The following is a 13,245-nucleotide window of genomic DNA, read 5'->3' as shown; positions in this document are numbered from 1 at the left end:
TTACAGTAAAGCGCTACAGCAGTCAGAGACCTAACAGTGAACACCAGTAGGTAGATTGACCTTCTACTCAACCATTAACTGTATAAGAGAACAGCAATTGGTAGATTCATGACCACTGTTTAATTGATCAGAGCAATACCCATCAACAGGAAGAGATGACTCAACTCATCTACATAAGAGCAAATGAAGACAAATTCATTTCTAAGTGGGAAATGTAGGAAAGTCTAAAATTGCTCCAAACATACATGAAACACTATCGTTTTCAAGTGCAGAAGTCAAAGAACATCAGTAAAAAACCCTGAATTAGTATGTAGTACATGACCAGATCAAAAAGCTATTTTCAAACAATGAGATCTCTCTTACATGCACTGTAATCTTCTGTGCTTTCCTCAGCACAGGAAAGAAAGAGCAGAGGGATTGGGTTGTTATGGAAGATTCACTTACCTGGATTTACCAATACTACAGCAAAAATATTTGTGCAGAATAAAAATTTTATGCACTTCATTTAGAATTGTAAAGACTTTCATCTTTAAGCAGCAAGTGAGCTATATCAGACTTGAAAAAAAGTGGCATATTGCCATAACATATTAATTCTAATTTATGTCCTTCTACAGTAAAATTCTGTGTTCAGATTCAAAGACATTTTATGGAAGAAAACATTAATGAAGTTTTACATTCTAATGCAAGTAGCACATTCTATTTAGTTGTATCCCTATATTAACTTAATGACTGTTTTCCATTGATAACTGCTCATCTTGCAGACATTCAGGAATATTTTCAGTTCTTTTCAGTCTACCCACTCCATCAATCCACTTATATAGTCCAGATTTAATATTATCAGGCTGAATTCTGAAGCTGACTCAGAAATATGATATTGCCCCTTTCAGCATATTAGTTTTTTTCCTTCTTAAAATAGTTTTCTGACATCGCCCAATGTTCAGCAAGACTAAGGATTAATTTTCAAAGGTATTAGGCATTTAAAGATCCGGGTAGGTACTCAGTGAGGTTTTTCAAAAGCCCCTAACCTGCTTAGGTGCCTAACATGGGAGTTGAGCATCTAACCTGCTTAGGCACTTTTCTAAATCCCTCTAGGCACTTTTTGTACCTATAGATGCCTAAATAACTGAACACCTGACTCTAGATTCCCATCAGTTAAAGGCCAGCTCACATGACCTTTTCTGTTTTTGACTAGCATATTAATTTATGTTTTTTAAAGCAGTCTCCCAATAATGGTCATAATACCCCGATAAATATTTTTAGCCCTATTTTACAACTGGGAAGATAGAGGTTAAGTGATGTTAGAACTCTGGAATTCCCACTCCTGGCCTAAGACCATGTCTCAATCTAAAATCTGTCCGTCTGTTATGGACTTGTTTTCCTTTTTGAATATGTAACACAGTCAATATTCTCAAAGTATACAGACTTGTGAAAGTATTTTGCCCATTTTCAAACAAAGATGTTACCGAATCGCCTATGAAAAATTCAAGAAAAACAAACAACATACATCCAGGAGCAGGAAAGTTGTATGCAGAACTCCCACTTATAAAATGCATCAATACAGTAATTGTCTCTCTATATATTCATTCATGGTAGCGCTCAGTTTTAACGCAAATTAATAAGCTATTAGGAGTGCACAGCACTTTCAATTGGATAGAAATCCATTTATTTTTATTTTAATTACCCTAGCACCTAGGAGCTCTAGTCATGGACCAGAACCCCATTGTGCTAGTCACTGTACAAACAGAACAAAAAGACAGTTACCTGGTTTCTTCAGAAGAGTCAATGAAACCATTGGACTTCTTATATCCCAAGATTCCCATGCCATAGTAAAGAGAACTGCCAATTTATCATTTCAGAATTACAGATGCTTCTTTCAGACAGTATGAAAGGTAACTGGTGACTGTACAGTAGAACTAACTTCAGATTGTAAAGGCAAATTTAATTCGAAAACTCTAAAATTTCAAAATGTGCTATGGAGCAGTTAATGGGCCACATTGCACATTATTAGACTGCTGTTTATACTGCTAAATATGCATCTTCCTATATATGTAGTAGGCCTACTTCTGCCCTCATTAATACCACTACAATCTCACCAGCATCTATGAAGTTGCATCGATATAAATGAGCAGTATGTTAAATAGAACTGTGTTAACACTGGTGTAAGAACATTAACATTTGAATCTTGGGGTTGGGGCAGAGAGCTATTGCATTTCAATTCAAGCCTCGGCACTGCATTATTAACTAAAAAACAAACAGGGAAATTCAGAGAAAAAAAATGAAGTTAAGAAATGCAGCCTCTACTGCTAGATGCCTTTTTCGTTGGTGCTCAGAGAACACAGGGCTACAGACATAAGAAATATCAAGGATACTCTGCCCAAAAGCAGAACTGGTAAGAGATGCTGCCTTCCAACACCATTTAACTGCAAAATCTCCACTTATCAAATCAATCTGGGAGAAACATGAACTCCAGAGTTAGATCAGTTGCATTCATGCTTATTGAAGACACTTATTACAAATTTCTCCAATTCTGCTTTTTCCACAAAATATCATCTGCCAACAGCCAGTGATCCTGTAATAGGTGTTTGCACAAGATTTAAAACCTGCAGGCATCACCTTTTTACAAATGCACAGTTACAGAAATGGGAAAAGTTTTTCCTTTTCTACTCAATTCCAAGCAGCACATTTATGCTGTTATATGACTAGAACACATGGAAAGTTGTATACTATACCCATACAAAAATGCAATTTTAAACCTCTAATTTTAAAATTACTAACATCTTCCTTCTACAATCTGGCTAGTTTCTATGCTATTTTAGTGAAAAAATTAGTAGGAACAAGTTTTTGTATGTTTGCCTAAATCAAACAGCCATCTGTATTTTGGTGTGGGCCACTTAAATAATCTTCTCTGTAGAAGTGGATCCCAGGTGCCTATGCATAGCTGCAAATGTTTACAAGACTTTTACAAGGAACTGGACAAGTCACCCCCTCACTAAACGTTGTGTATCCATTCCAGTTAATTTTAGTATTTTATACTAATTTACTAGCATTAACTATTCTGTCATATCTCTATAACGTAGCCCCATTTTACAGACAGAAGTTAAGATGGAAAGGTTAAGTAACTTGATAGAGGCCACAAAGGAAACTAAACTCAGAACCAGGATCACAACACAGGAGTTCTGTTGTCTTAGTCCCATATTTGGTCTTCTATACCAGGTTGCTTTATGCTATTTACTTACACCTTCTTGTGGCCAAAGATCACACTGATCAGCAGAGGACACAGATCCAAAAGGCACCCAGCAAGGAGGTAACTTGCAATAATTGTAGTAACAGTGGTAGCCACTAGACAGTATCCCTTCTACTCCCTACAAAAACCTTGAATTGACCTGTGGGTCTGACAAACCCGTAAGCGAAGGCCACGCTAGAGCAACTGTAAGATGGTGAAAGGAAAACACTGAATAACCCATGATCTTTACAGGGGTGGAAAACAGAAAAAAAAAATCAGCAGATAAACTTTCAGTGCTGGCTACACGTCAGATTTGAAGATCTCTTCCTAAAGGAAAGGGCAAGGAACTATTTTTTAAATGAAAATGAAATTAGTCCTGATATTTCTAAGCCCCCCAAAATCCTAATATATGGCATGCATCTCAGGTGTCAACACTGGCTCTAAACTCACAATCCTGTGGTACAGTCCAGGGACCATACCAGGAATCCTGGCACCTTCCCCTTTCTCAGCAGCTTATGGTAGGGGCTAGGCAACGGGAGGATGTTGCTCTTCAGGTACACTACGGCCTGTCCCTCCAAACCAACAAAAGTTGTTCACAGGTTGCTTGTAATGTTTTTCAAACTGCCCGTGATCATGTAAAATATAAAAATGCACATTTTACAAGAATGCAGTCAAGACGGGATGACAAAGGAGGACAATCTAGTTCAGTCATTTCTTGCTTTGTATTCAGCAGTTTCCCTACGTGCGCTTGAGTTGTATATAATGTTAATAGATTATTAATTTTAACCACTGGGGTGTATAAAAGAAAATGGAATGTAAAATGTGTCAACTTTTTTTACAAGCTTATTGCTTGTAAAACCGCCTAGATGGCATAGTGCATATACAAGCTTTACCCCAGAGAGAGAGAGAGACCATGATTAGATGCATTTGGTCTAGCCACTACTCCAAAAACCATACACAATTGGAACTAATCTGTTGAACTATTTAAGGTTACAGGTTTGGTTGAAAGTTCTCATAAAAACCTATACAAAAGGTTGAGACTAAGAAACCGATCATGGTATGTTTTCACACTTTTGTTTCAAATCATTTATAAGATCCAACTAAGGGTAACAAAAATCTAGATGAGTTATCAGAATAATCAGGATTAAACTTTTATTTTGTCCATTTAAATCCATATATGAACCACACTATGTCTCCATATCCAGTAAATGGATTTACCTACATAGAAATCCAAAAAGATTCCTTAAGACTCCACAGCGGTCGCTCTTCTTTTTGCGGGATAGGGGCCAATGGAAGTTTTTTTTTTTTTTAAACATACATACCCGCAGCATATGCACACAAGCACACAAAACTTAATAATCAGAAAGTGAACTAAATTTTGGGCAAGTACAAAAAGTGGGAAAAAATAGTTCAACTCCTCTTGGCTTCTTTATGTATAAAAACAACCTTAATCCCCATCCCCACCCCCACACAGGGAGGACTGTGTTTACCTTAGAAGTACACCTCTACCCCGATACGCTGTCCTCAGGAGCCAAAAAAAATCTTACTGCGTTACAAGTGAAACCACGTTATATCGAACTTGCTTTGATCCACTGTAGTGAGCAGCCACCCTCCCCCCCCAGCACTGCTTTACCGCGTTATATCCGAATTCGTTATATTGGGTTGTGTTATATTGGGGTAGAGGTGTATTAGAAATGTCAATTCTTCACTGTGTTTCTGCTCAGCTATGTCTTAAATAGCTATCTCAGCCCTTAATTGAAAGGATAGGGATGCTGAAGCTTTAACAGCAAAGAACTATTCTAAAAGCAATTTGAGTTAAATAGATGTTTACAAAATAAAAGTTTAGATGCCTGAATAAAAGCCACTTCCTCTTGCAGATTTTACTTGCACAATTTCTCTGACAAATTCATGCTCTCTGGGCACCCATTGTGCGTTCCAAAATGAACAGTGTAGGTAAGATCTAATTTTTCTATTCAAAGATTAAGCAAAATTGTTTTTGAAAAATAAAATCAAAGGCATAACCCTACTTTTTCCAAATCATCTTCAAATTTAGTTCTCTCAAAAATTCCATGACCATGTTCCTAGTGTAGAAGAAAGTAAATCACGTTTTTCACTGCTCCTCTAGAGTCAGTTAACTGTATAGGAGAAGCCTAACTCTCACAACTGAGGATAATTCATTCCCTGCACCCCACTGACTGTGGCAGATTACTACCCATGTAATGCTTATACACAACAAGTCTGTTGGTTTGGGAGGAAGGTAAGGGGAAGATGTGCAAGGAGATGGGAGAAACAGAAAGGAAGCTGTGTTTGTGCCTTGCCTTTGGTAAAACAGGGAAAAGCTAGTTTCCTCCAAACCAAAGAGTATTAAAGAAAAATCTAAGTTTTATTTTGAGAGTCACTAAAAGCATCCCTTTCAAGCAAGTAAGGGCCCAATTTGTAGGATATCACAGTATCCTACAAATACTTAAGCACATGCTTAACTTTATGCATATAAGTAGTCCTATTGCTCAATGAGATTACTCATCTGCATAAAGGTAAGCACACATTTATGTACTGGCAGGAATACATCCTCCAACAATTTTTAGGAACCATTAATGACCCAGTCTCATTTTACATAACTGTTGATTTTCTACAGTAATAAGAGAAGAATGTGACAGAACTTTATGAGTTTGAAATCCTGTACTTCTAGAAGAGAGATCTGAGTAAATTGTCCAAAACATAAATGTGATTAACCAAGCAACAGAGGAACTACAAAACCAGTTAGCAACATGAAGCCTCTCACTTAAACCTAACAAATTAACCCTGCACACTAAAGTCGTGTATCTTAAATTTCTCTCTCTCTCTCTCTCTATATATATATATTTTTTTACAACAGATAAACTGGTGCCAAAGTCTCAGACTGTCTTTTACTATGAATTTTGTACAAGGGTTTAAGTGAGAGCCTTATTTAACAGCATTTTGTAACTGAAGTTACTCCCCACCCCAATGAATGGAATTTTCTTTAAGTGAAGTAAAATGTGTTCTGTAATAAACTAGATTTCCACATTAAAATTCCTGTTTTTCATCTCATGAACTAATAGGAGATATGAGGGAACTGATGAGAGACTGAATTGCACCGAATTAGGAAGTTCATTGTGTGAACAGTTATTGCTTATTTAAGCTACTTGGAATCTATGTCAAATGGGAAGCAAAAAAAAATGCAGCTCTTCAACAAGTCACGACACTGAACACTTAAGATGTGTAATTTATTCAGAGGATCAGTTTTGGATTATTCACAATAAAACTGTCAGCCTAATGCACATGCTCCAATATAAGTTTGTTGACAATACACTTGACCAAACAAATTTCTGATGGCACAAGCAGCCGTACTGCACTCAAAGTGTGTCCATACTTACAAAAGTTATGGAATTTGATCAGAGACAGACAAAAGCAAGATAAGGCCCCAATCCAATTACCATAATGTAAATATTTACGAATAGATTGAGATCATTGTATTTTGCAAGAAATTTATAAAATATAATCAGCTCTTACATAAACACAAACTATGTTGATACATATAAAGATGTTTGCTTGCTTTTTGTATATAAACATGTACACGTTCACTGCACACATACATTGCTGTTTCTTCCTATGTAGGAGTTGCCTATATATACACATACACACATCTACCCCGATATAATGCTGTCCTCAGGAGCCAAAAAAATCTTACTGTGTTATAGGTGAAACCGCGTTATAGCGAACTTGCCTTGATCCGCCCGAGCACGCAGCCCCCCCCACCCCCGAGCACTGCTTTACCACGTTATATCCGAATTTGTGTTATATCAGGGTAGAGGGGGGGTGTGTGTGTGTGTGCGCGTGTGTGTGTGTGTATTTATTTTAGAAGAAGTCTGTCAAACATTACGTTTTTATCTCATAATAGTATAACAAAATGATTTTTATCAACTACCTGATACTTCACTGCAAATTTTTTACAAGCTGGCTGTCACTGGACATGGGACATCGGACATCATGTGGCACAAAGATTGGCAAAGCCTACTGTAGCTAGGGAAAAGATTCTGATGTCCAATTTTAAACAAACACGTATTCATATCCTACAATGAATGCCATAACCGAATACAGTATATCACATGACTGGTCATAAGTTATTGGCAGAGAGGCCACTGTGTTCCCTTCAACAGCTTATTCACAGTCTGCAAAAGGATTTGAGATACAAGAAAACATGCACTATTCTAGTGTGCAATGGGGCTATTACCTACATATTTTAGCACGACAGGGGTGCAAAGAAATAGTAATGATATACAGTAAGTTTTTGAAGTAGTCCAAGGAGTATGAATAGGTATTTGACCACCTGATAACTGGAGCGAGGTACAAAAATGAGGGTGAAGACAAGGTAAGAAGAAAACTGGCTATATTGGCCCCTTTGGTCCATGTTCAAGTGACCCACCCATAAACACTGCAGGGCAGAGAAAGCTCTATACTATATTGAAAGCCTGTGGCCAATGGGAGCAGAAAGAGGCTTAACTTATGCCTAACTACAGGAAAGAAAAGTCAGAAGTAGTATTAGCACATTGATGTATCAAAAAAAAATAGTATAATGGCTTAAGTTTTCACTGTCTACATAAATTCTGTAAGTGGGTCTTAGAAGCTTTTGACAATTGTACCCAGTGAGGGAAGCTAAATGCGTGTGTTTTTCCTATTAAAATCAGAATAAAAAGATGAAGCTAATGGAGGCCTAAGGTTTCTACTGTAGTATGTTTGGTGCTCTCTAATTGATCTAGAATGTAGATATCTTTAGGAACAATGTTTAGCTAGCCAACCCTTATGAAGTGAATGTTTCCATTGCCACACCAAGTGGAAAGAATACTGTTAAGGCAGAACAGAAAACAACCCATTTCTTCATGCGAAAATGACTACATACTACAAAAGAAAGCCACAGTGATATTCCTTGATCATATCTTGTCCTTTCACCACTAATATTAGAAATATTGTCTATCCCCTTTTTCAGGATTAAAATTAGCTTAATGAACAGTTATGTATTAATTGATATATACAGAAGGCAGATAAATATACAGTCTTCCACTTCAATATTGTATATCTATTTTAAGTCAGAAACATTATCAGTTGTGGTTGTGTGGAAAAGTATTTCTGATACTACACAACTAAAAACATGTTCTGTTCACTTTGTAAATTGCACACCCTTATATTTACATAATGGGCAGAAGGGACAGGAGACGGACAAATTGCATTTGATTTCTAGTACAAGTCTACAATAATCACACAGACATAGAACATTTATTAACAAGAAAGGAACAAGTCCGTAAGAATAAGAAAAGATCATAAGTAGTACAGTTGTAAAGATTAAAAGCTTAGGACAAAAAGAACAGGAGTATTTGTGGCACCTTAGAGACTAACAAATTTATTAGAGCATAAGCTTTCGTGGACTACAGCCCACTTCTTCGGATGCTTAGGACAGAAGTTTCCAATGTTTAGGATGTGCAGAAACTCTGTACAACATACTCTCTCAGCAACAAAAGTTGACCAAGAAAAATGCTCATGTAACTGAAGCAGCAAGTTTTATACGGGTATATTTTTCAATTACTATAAGAATGTTTACATAAATTTAGCAAACAGTTATTTCTAATTCAGTTAAGGTGTTGCCAATAAAGGAATATCAGCAGTGGAGAAGTCTATTTTGACTTTAGGTCCCATCAGCTTCATCCTGACAGAAATGAGTTCAATTTTCCAAACAGAACACTAATTTTGAAAGTATGTATTCACAATTTCCCTCTCCAGCCCCAAATCAAAGTATTAGGAGTAAGAAAATACTGTCAAGCAGAAAAAACATTTTAAACAAAACCAATCATTTTTCTAAATGATTTTATTAAAGTTACATTTTTTAAATGTACAAATATATTGAAATGATACATTCTGGCTAGTGTTCACACCAATTTGAATTACATGAGTTAAAGATACTCATGTATATGTTTATGTTGAAATGCAAAAGCCATCAATCCTAGCCTTTGGTTATATAGTTCAAGCCCTCTTCCTTCTCCCATTGTCCCATAAAAAATTCTTGTACCACATCTCTTGCTCTTAAACTATGTTCGTATTAAAATTACAAATATTTCTATTCTATTTATAAAATTGTTTTTTCTTTAGTGCAAGCAATTACACACAATTCAAACTTGAGAAATTTATAACAGTGAAAATACATATGAACAGCTCAAATACTTTACAAGCACATGGACTAGCTTTGCATTTATTAGTTGTTGTTTTTTTACGTGTTTGTCAGAACTGTATTGTGGTTGTGATTTTTAAATATTTTGTTATAGCAAACTTTTTGAACTCTCCCAACAGCAGAAAGAATGAACAAGGAGATACTGAAATAAGCCCATGAAAGAATGAAGTTAGCATGGTGTAAGCTTGCCCAGAGCATCCAAGGACTACAGCATGGGATCCTAAAAGTTTTCAAAGATACCATTTCAAATGTCAAGATTGGAATGAGAGTAATACTACTGCTCAAGAATATTGTAAGTATAGATTATTTTTAACAAATTGATTAAAAGGATTTTCTGCAGATCCATTTTTCCACGGGAAACTAGAAAGCAGGGAAATTCCTGAAAATTAAAAAGTTAACAAGTTTCATACAAGTGTTCACTGCAGTACTGTTCAAACATTTATGATATTGCCAACCATGTAAATTCTTCAAGTGCATCAAAAAGATAATTAAACTTAATTCTAAAAATAAATATCTAAAAATAAGTGGGTTATCTAGCAGTCTCAATCAAAATCAGATCATGGATATATATTATGCATCTGGTTTCACGGGCTCACATGGTGTACTTCATCAGAATATACATATTTTGTACTTCTATAGCGTCTCGTTCTATAAACAAGCCCCACAACAACCCTGTGAGGTAGGTAAGTACTATCCCCATTTTACTGGCAGGAAAGTTTAAATAACTTACCCAAGATGACACACCAAGTCAGCTGGGCAGAAATAGAATCCAGATCACTGAACTATTAATTTAGCATGTATAGCATATGTGGATGTTTGAGACTTGTAACGTGCTCCGTTAAAACTGTAAACAGAGGCATTTTTGTGGATTTATGCAAGCAGGTTGGTGGGAGTGGCCTTTTTGTTGAAAAAAGGCATCAAGGGAATAGCCAACTATTTTAATGTTAAGCAACTGGAAAAAGACTACAGTGACTATTATATAGTAATAGTATAAATAATTTTCATAAAAGATGGAGTATATATTAGCAAGTGACTTGTTTCTCAACTTGCTACAAAACAGGTTGTAGAGGATAGCCTACATAAAACCCCTAAAGAAAACCATATGCTCACAGATTGCAAAAGGTTCAACACCGCAGCATGATAAAGTGTTTTTGCAGATGGAGTTATTTCTTCTATTGCTAATAACTGCCCCTCCCTTTAGTCCCTCCCGCAACTGTTTCTTGAAGTCACTGTAGAAATAGGAACCAAGGTGAAAAGCAGGCTGTTTTCACTGCTACAGGTTTATATTTTTGTGTAGTAGTAGTTTTGTCTCCCATCAGTGAAGGGAGTCAGAGAGGAAGTGTACTCAACTCAGATTAAGTCCAAATCTATGTTCAGATTCATTCACACACTACAAAGTCAGTAGTTTTCATAAAAAACCTTGAGTACCCACAGCATCATTCAACATACCAAAAAAATGGTATTGTAAAGTATCCAATTTACTGTATACTTATTTTCAAATTTGATGACAATAAATGTTATCATAGGTAAGTGATGAAAACTGCTTTATATAATATGCTACTATAATCCACCAGGGAACACACTCGAACAGCAAAAAGACAAGACAGCGCTGCAAAAATATGTAATTCTGAAGTTAATAAAGGTAAATATTTTAGTAGGGTTTATAGCTCTCTCCAAAAATTATAACAGAGAAAAATGAAGTAGGGGAGAAAAGGATCTGTCTATATCACAGGCTAAAATATCAATGCTGAAGACTAATTTGAATTGCTTTCTACTCAAAGGTATAAAGTGTGACTCAAAAAAAGGCCAATTCCTGAAATCAGCTAAAGGGAGATTTAAAAATGCTTAATATTTAAAACACTTGAATTTTCATAAAAGAAAATAGCTGAATACAGCTATTCCACATTAACACTAATAGATCCCAAAGGGTATAATCTTCAAACTAACTTATTTCCCTATGCAATACACAACACTTAAATATTTTGTTCCTAAGTTTCTTCCTATGTCATTCTGTCAAACTCTTAAGAGAAAGACTTTCACTACTGCTAAAGGTGAAAAAGCAAGAGAAACAATTATTTGTTACCCTCTTTGCTTCTCTGTGATGTATAAAAGTAACTAGGAAAACTGTGTTTTTCTTTGAGAGGAAAAAATCTGTTTGTTGTCACATTAGAAATTCAGGTCTGGTCTTCCAGAAAAAGTGTAGACTATGGATGACTGAACAACTAGTAGGTTTAGGATTTAAAATACATGGGAATGAAGCTCATTAAGAACTCCTCTTGATGAAGTTTCAACACGCCCACCCACTTCTGTTCAGGGCTGTGAAATTCCCTATTCACATTTCTGGATCATCCAAGAAAAGCCTCGACCAAGGTAAGAAGACTAAATTCGATATTTCTGATATGTTTAAAGTAATAAACAAGCAGAAAGGTTTTTCTTTGTACAATATAAAGCAACAATAAAAGAATCCACAAACCAATTTGTCTAGCCCCTATCTCAGGTCACCTTTAAAATTTGTATCAGTATTAATTTAGGTTCAACTACATTGTTAGAAACATGTATAATCCTGGAGTTACTTTGAAGCCGTCTGTTCAAAGCATACATGAGGCATTTTAAAGCAACATCTAGGCAGTATTGCCAAGTAATCCAATTTGTGTGTTCATTCTTGTCAATGAAGTCAGAAGGGAAAAAAAGAAGCAGCAAATTAACTTCTTACACTGAAGTCTACACGTTACCAGATAGAATTGTTAAGGTAGAAATGAACAATGCAGGTTTTCCATTTATACCATTAACTGTATAGGTTACTGCAGGGAAAGTTACTAGAAGGAAGTAGGTTCAAATTTAAAATCAAAATTTTGGTTTAAAAAAAATTAAGAGATTTAAGAGAAATCAAGCTTAAAATGTAACATGCTCAAGACACCTCTGTCAAAATACTAAGCCACAATTGTTTTTCCTTCATCTTTTTGAAAGATTTAATTGTATCCTCCATTTATCCTACAGGTCAAGAGTAATTAAACCCACTATATTCATGCCTATAGTTAACTCAATGCAGACTCATTCTCTCCCAAGTTATTATGTAGTATATTACTGAAATATCACCTGAGGGGTAGCTGTATCCTAAACTGTTTATGCTTCAATAGTATTTGTGCTTATATATACACACGCTACAAACTTGTTCATTAGTTAAAAGGTATGGCATTAAATAAATGACAAAGAAGAGTACTTCTGTCAGGCCTTCTTCAAAAGATCCAATATAGAAGTGGCTTGAGACTTCTTGCTTTAATACAAGAATGGCTCCTGGTGACCCCAAAAAGCAGCATAGGTCAGCTCTCATTCACCTCTTAAGTTAGGGGCATCTCCAGTGAATGATAACAGTTCTAAATAAGCACTAATGATCCCAGAGAGAGTTTTGATGATGAAGTCCTGAGGCTAGGGTCTTGATCCTGCAACTTAGATCTGCATGGTTGCAGGAGGCAGAGGATTGACTTAGTTGCAAGATCTAACTTTAAGAGTGGATAGGAGATACCCACACATGAATGTATTAAGAGTACACACACCCACACATGTCCTGTCAGCTGATACCTCACTAACTTCTACATATGATGGGAAACGAAACAGTGCCAATTATAGGATATGTAAGCAGAGTGAATATTTGAATTTATGTTGCATATTTTACACCTAAGTATAAACAGTAATTCAAGTACAGTATGCAAGATTTTCAGTTACAACGGACTCCCTAGTTCTTTGCATTACCTTTAAAACTTTTTAGTGTCAGAACTAATTTGGA

At 35.8% G+C, this 13,245-nt stretch overlaps 1 protein-coding gene across 1 annotated transcript in view; it reads right to left on the bottom strand.

Annotated features, from left to right (window-relative positions):
- Window positions 1-13,245, bottom strand: part of CSTF3 (cleavage stimulation factor subunit 3) — an 80,521-nt gene that overhangs the window by 49,070 nt on the left and 18,206 nt on the right. The gene's annotated exons all lie outside the window — the stretch shown is intronic.

The sequence above is a fragment of the Malaclemys terrapin genome, chromosome 4 (genome assembly GCF_027887155.1).
Source record: "Malaclemys terrapin pileata isolate rMalTer1 chromosome 4, rMalTer1.hap1, whole genome shotgun sequence".
In the NCBI taxonomy this organism is placed as follows: Eukaryota; Metazoa; Chordata; order Testudines; family Emydidae; genus Malaclemys; species Malaclemys terrapin.
The sequence above is the reverse complement of the archived record's forward strand: the minus strand, read 5'-3'. Positions and strand labels throughout refer to the sequence as shown.